At 44.2% G+C, this 6,436-nt stretch overlaps 1 long non-coding RNA gene across 2 annotated transcripts; it reads right to left on the reverse strand.

Annotated features, from left to right (window-relative positions):
• Positions 1 to 3,406: 3,406 nt before the first annotated feature.
• LOC120093235 (uncharacterized) lies at positions 3,407 to 5,092 on the reverse strand. Of its 2 annotated transcripts, XR_005486357.2 has the most exons (3): positions 4,979 to 5,092; positions 4,796 to 4,898; positions 3,407 to 3,626 (listed from the first exon to the last, which is right to left on the reverse strand). It is a non-coding gene; the product is annotated as an uncharacterized LOC120093235 (long non-coding RNA). The 2 variants fall into 2 exon arrangements; XR_010052407.1 differs by having other exon boundaries at positions 4,796 to 5,082.
• Positions 5,093 to 6,436: the final 1,344 nt, after the last annotated feature.

Raw genomic sequence — 6,436 nt, forward strand, 5'->3', positions numbered from 1 at the left:
TGTTCAATAATAAATATTGTTATCATTCTTGAAAATAAACATTTAGCATATACTCTTTATCATTCTTTCAGCTCCTAGCAGCAAAAAGAATGCCCCACCTGTTTCTGTAAACTTGCCTAGTCTGTATATTTACACAATCAAGACATACAATCTTTGGCCTTTTATGTTTCATGTGCTTCACTTAGAGAAGTGGTTAGGGGTCATTTAGGTTTCTTATTGGATTATATAATGGTTGTATTCTTTTATTGGCTAAATAATGTGCCATTATATGGATATACCACAATATATTCATCTATCTGTGGATGGACATTGAGTTAATTTTACCTTCTGGTTATTGTGCTACTCTGAATGCTTATATTCCCTCTATCCCTCTCTGCCCCACCTCCTTTTGGGCAAGTGAATCCTGAAGAGTGGAAACGCTGATTCACATGATAAGTCTATGTTAGTTTTATAGGAACCACTGTGTCTTACACAGTGACTATGGCTATGGCATCTTGCCTTTCTCAACAGAAAGCTTTGCTTATTTTATTTCATGCTTATTCTTTTGCAAAGGAAATGATTGTATTCTATGTACATATCAGATGCCCTGTGAGTTGTCTGTAAATTTTTACTCAGCCTCAAACCTTACAGCTTCTAGTATACTATCTTATTACTCATTCATTTATTCATAGTCTCACTGAGTTGTCAACAGCACATTTTTTTTATAACTAATAATTCTAGCTCTGGAGTAAAATACCCGGACCCAAGTCCTAGATCTGTATATTTGCTGGCATATGAGCTATTACTGACAAGAAGCAGGTTGGGATGGGATCTATACTAGTTTGGCCTTACCCTGACCTTCTATGGCATTAATTCTCAACCTTCCTAATGCTGTGACCCTTTAATACAGTTCCTTATGTTGTGCTGACCCCCAACCATAATATTATTTCATTGCTACTTCATAACTATAATTTTGCTACTGTTATAAATCATGATGTAAATATGTGGTACTCAGGATACCTGATAGGGGACTCCTGTGAAAGGGTTGTTGAACCCCCAAAGCAGTTGCAACCTGAATCCAGATCATTATCACATATTCCACTACTCTCTTTTGATCCCTATTTTCCTTTAGACATCCATGTCTGCCTTCTTTAGTCCTGTGAGTCCGACTTACTTCACATAGCCTAATAATCTACAGTTGCATTCCTTTCCCCATGCGTGTCATAATTCCTCTCTTCATTTCTGTTGAATGAAAATTCCCTTGCACGTGTTTACCACAATCACTTCTCTCTCCAGCTATTGACGGACATCTCGGTTGGTTCCCTATCTTGGTTTATGGTAACATCAGTGTGCAAGCATTTCTGTGTTACGCTGCTGACTTAGAATCCTTCAGGCACATGTTCATTACTCATATAGATGGCCACAGGTAGCTTTACTTTTAGGTTTTCGAGGATTGCCCATGTTAGTTTCCACAGTAGTTACCTGCTAAGATTCCAGTTGCAAGAAGGGTTTGAGACAGATAGATACCAAGGGAGTCTTGCAACCCATACCCCTGCCTGAACAGCACTACACTGATCCCTATCCATATAAAGCCCCCTTGATTCTACCTTCATAGCTCCTGATCAGCCCCCTTGCTGCTTCCTATTTGGGGGTCAACACCTGCTGGGATTAGAGGCAGTAAGATTATCCAGCCTGAGCTGGTTTTAGGTGCAAGTGCCTCAATGAGCATTTAGGGAAAACCTCTACTTACCTTCTTGTGCCTATGTATGATGGGAGTTGCTTGTGATTAAAATCACACACATCATGGAAAAGGATTGGTGCCGCGAGCAAAGGCTTATGCACCCACTACCACCGTCTCTGCCTCCATCTGGACCATGAAAGGAAACCCTATCGACCAGGACCAGGTACACTTGAGTAGCACTGACACCCAGGGCCTATGTCCCCTGAAATTTGTCTACTTGGTACTTTCATTTGTCTCTGAATAAACTTTTTATGACTTCGTTATTTGTGTATAGTTCTCAAATACTTCTTTAACTTAATGAGACAACAAGAACTCCAAACAGCTACTGCGATTCCCAGGTCTACCAGGCAATAGTGAAGAGTATCCCTTTATCCAGCTCTTTTTAAGTTAGTCAAGGGGTGAAGAGGGGTGAGGTTTTGAGCTCCCAGACAGCAAGCTTTCCATATGCAGCTCTCCGGACACTTAAGAGAACAGGAGCTCTTAGTCCTGCTGTGGCCAGCAACCATTTCTGTGTTTACTGCAGCTTCCCCAGTTGGGAGAGGTGCAGCTGTCCTCCACCCTCATAGCAAGTGCAGAATTCCTCCCCTGTGCCTAATTTGGAGTACCGTGAACGAAGCAAGATCCCAGGATGCAGAGTTGGTGGGTGGAGCCAAAGAACAGAAGGTTTGGCCCTAGTGAGACAACTCGACTTTATTAATTTGTTTCTCTTGGCCTTGACCATTTAATCGGAGAGGATGAGTGGATCAAAGATCTCCCACAAGCCCCAGCAGCTTCTACAACTGTATAAATAGCTATGCCAAGATATTTTTAAATGAATACTTTTCAGATGACTAAGTTTAAAATTCTATCAACAAAGGGAAGATCTTGGATACAGCCGTGTTCTGGGTGGGTCCCTGCCCACTTCGCCATTGCTCATTTGGATGAATACTAAACGCCTCAGATGTCAGAGTTTTCATTTATTCACACCCTGATTTTGCCATGACCAACTCCCCCCTTGGGGCTTTAGAAGCCTCCAAATTTCCTAGGGTGGAGAAGAGAGAAGTATGTACTGGTGACCATGAAATGTTTTCCCAGAAACACAGCTAGAGGCACTTTGCTGCCATTTGTGCTTGTAGAAAGAGGACAAGAGAAGTTCTTCTCACACAATGTATGACATCATCCTGATATCCAAAGTCCCACAAGGCTACTTAGCAATCCATAACCTATAGAGAAGAGCTGACTCTTTGGGCTCTTTCGGGGACTCTGAACATGCAGAAGGGAAGCATGCTGAAGAGTTCTGGAATGAAATGAATGCTCTGCCCTTTCCTCCCTCCCTCCTGTTCTTCCTCCTTTCTTTCTCTCTTTTTGTGTGTTCTGAGACTCTCTCACTATGTAGCCAAGGGTGGCTTCAGATTCATGATTCTCTCCCTCAGCACCACGATACCTGGCTTTTGAAATGAATATTTTTCGTTGCTGAACTAATATTATACTACAAGAAGAAAACGCCTTGCCATATGGGTAACAAAAACAGTCTTTCTTGCTTCTGTGGTGGGAGCAGGGAGAAGTAGAAAGGGTAGAAGTCACTTGCAGAGGACAACAGGGCAAACTTGGCTTTCGGGAAGCTATGGGTAGTTCTCCTTTGTTAGGATGGAAAGGTGTCTTAGTTATGGTTTTACTGAATTGAACAGACACCACGATCAAGACAAGTCTAATAAAGGACAGCATTTAATTGGGGCTGGCTTACAGGTTCAGAGATTCAGCCCATTATCATCAAGGCAGGAGCAGGGCAGCATCCAGGCAGGCATGGTGCAGGCGGAGCTCAGAGTTCTACATCTTCCTTTGAAGGCTGCTCTTGGAAGACTGATTGACTTCTAGGCCCACAGTGACAAACCTGTTCCAAGTCCACACCTCCAAATAGTGATACTCCCTAGGCCAAGCATATTTAAAACATGACAGAAGGTAAAGGTTCTGGTTCTGAGCTGTGGACCAGAAGCCCAAGAAAAGCCTTTAGGAGCAAATAAGATATTGAGACTAGGTCTTGTGAGGAGCTGGGTTTGGAGAGCGAGCGTGGACAAGTAGCAGGTGGAGACACTGCAGGCCTCACTGACAGTAAGCTTTCCCCACTTGTTGCTCTCAGGCTCCTGTTTGCATAGCAGCCTCAGGCTCTTCACTCAGGAAATTGTCACTTCAAGTCAAGAACTAGGAGAATGACAAATTCTCAGGAGAAATCTGTGACTTTTCCTAAGTGTTGTTGGCAGAGTGGGAGGAAGGGAACTTGACAGGTGATATTTGGGGGTTTGGGACAAACAGCTTAGTTTTCATACAGCTACAGGGCATTGGGAGGTCCGGCAATGCTCGATTGCACCCTACACGGTTGGTTTTATGGAAAGTGCGGAGGTCACCCACAGCCTGTTGGCGACAGGTGCGTCTCCAGCAATGCCTGATGATGTTTGCCATTTATTTCTGAAGAGGACTTGAGGCAGGCTGTGTTGGAAAAGAGATGCCCTTTAAATGGAATCATTACAAAGGCAATTAGGGGCTGGGTGGAAAATACACAAGTAATCGCAAGTGAGGACAGCTCTATTTAAGTAAGCACGGAAGGAGAGCGCTGAGACTCCTGGCTGCCAGAGAAAGGGATGGCTTCTATCCCTTGCTGCAGAGGAGCTTAGCATGCCCAGAGAGCCAGCACCCAGGCAACTGGGGAGGCAGTACACGATGCACCACAATGAAGTAACAGTAGCGAGCGCTTCTGCGAGCTCTGAGACAGGCTTGCATACAGCTTGTCTGCTCTTTTAGAGAGTCCCATTTTCTTTGGCAGACATAAACAGATGTGTCTCAGAAACTGATAGAGGGTGACGAATTTAAGGTTTTCTTGTAGCATATTTTAGGAAGCAGGAGTGTGCTTTGCTGTCGAAGCCTCCCCCTCTCGGCCCACTCTCTATCTCAGCTCCAGAGGGGCTTCAGTTTCCCACTGCAGCAGGGATTCCTGCCCTTCCCGCATGCCCATCTCCCTAGGGATGCCCAGTGGCATCCTGTCTTGGGGCCCCCCAAAGCCACCCCCCAGCACCTTTCTAGAAAGGTTTCCCGTGAACCCACTTGTTGCCCAAAGTCAGAAAGGCCTTTGGGATGCACTGGAGGCCTTCTCTCCTTTTCAAAGCAAGCTGAAGAAAGTTACTGAGGGGAGATCCCGAGCAGCAACCTGTTGAAAGGAGGAAAATAAGGATTTAGCTGGGAGGTGGTCAGGTCTTCTTGTCTGCAGCCACCTCGTTGGAAACACACATCTGCTGTCTGGATTGTGGCAGACATAGAAAACCATCCTTCAAGCAGCTAAGACTCTGACTCTGCACACATTTGTGAGCTGTTCAAACATTGGAGGTGGTTAACGGCTGTGAATCCTGACCATTCCAGAGCACTGTTCCAGCAGCTCCCTCTGCATATGACACGGTGCTACTGGCCGGAAGACACTAGCAGGTGAGGGTCAAAGCACCATCTAAGCACCAAAGAAACATTGTTGCAAGTATGTGTTTAACTTAGGGTGGGGGAAAAGAATGCAAATAAGGATATGAGTATCTCAAGAATATCAGTCCTGCTTCCCCCTTCTGTTCATCGTCTGTGGCTTGTGATTTCGGAAAAGAGGTTGAGAGGGCTGGACACCATCTAACCAGGTGCATCAAAGACAGAAGCTCGACTGAGGGGCTCAATGGAGCCTATGCTTATCCAGAAGAGAGATAAGGAAGAGAGAGATAAGAGAGGGGCGGAATGTTGCGCATATGGCTCTGGGGATAGAACCCAGAACTTCCTGCATGCAAGGGATACACGCTGTCATCTGAGCCACACCCACGGCCCCAAGACTGTATTTTTAAAGGCTAGCATTTGAGAGAATTCTTTAACTAGTATTATATTTTTCATTTTAGGGAAACTAAGATGTATAGATGCCTAAATGAAATAGAAGGCAAATATTTTCATGGGCATTGAATTTTTCTCCAGGACATCCGGATTTTCTGTATGAATTTGTTAAGACTGGAATTCCAACCTAGAATTTACAGAGCAGGTGTGATGTCTGGGAAGGGTTGGTTCCTCCTGACGCTTGTAAAAGGAGAACCATTCAAAGCTTTTCTTCTTGGCTTGCAAGGGGCTGTTTCTTTCCTGTCTTCTCACAGATATTTTTCTCTGACACATACGTTTGTTTCTATGGCCAATTTTTCTTTAAAAAAAAAAAATAAGGACAGAGATCACGCTGGATTAAGACGATTTAAAGACCTCCTTGTAGCCTGATAACATCTTAATATGAACTTATAGTCTAAAGTACTAGGGGCCAGGAATTTAAAATATATTCGGCGATGAGGAACAAAATTCAACCCATAACATTAGCTAAAAAAACAAGGCACCATGCTTGGTATCCAGTGACTTCAGTTTGGATCCTCCCAGTGACTGACCACCTCCTTCTGACTGAGTCTTGGGTCTATATGTTTCAAGTAGTGGTGAGGTTAACTTAATTTGGAGGATCATTCAGATCTCTACCCATTCTTCAGAGTTTGAATGGCCCATCGGTTTTGGTAGGTAACTCTGGCTGATAATTGGAGAACCATTCCAAATGTAGGACTCAGATGCAGTTATGGATACTTTTGTGTAGGGATATTCTGGTTGTACCACCTGACTCGCAGGAATGGACAAACACTTTCCACTGTCCTAGAAGAGTCTTTCCTTTCTCCTGACTTCTGCTTGCAATGCCACTGT

The sequence above is a fragment of the Rattus norvegicus genome, chromosome 6, assembly GCF_036323735.1.
Source record: "Rattus norvegicus strain BN/NHsdMcwi chromosome 6, GRCr8, whole genome shotgun sequence".
In the NCBI taxonomy this organism is placed as follows: Eukaryota; Metazoa; Chordata; class Mammalia; order Rodentia; family Muridae; genus Rattus; species Rattus norvegicus.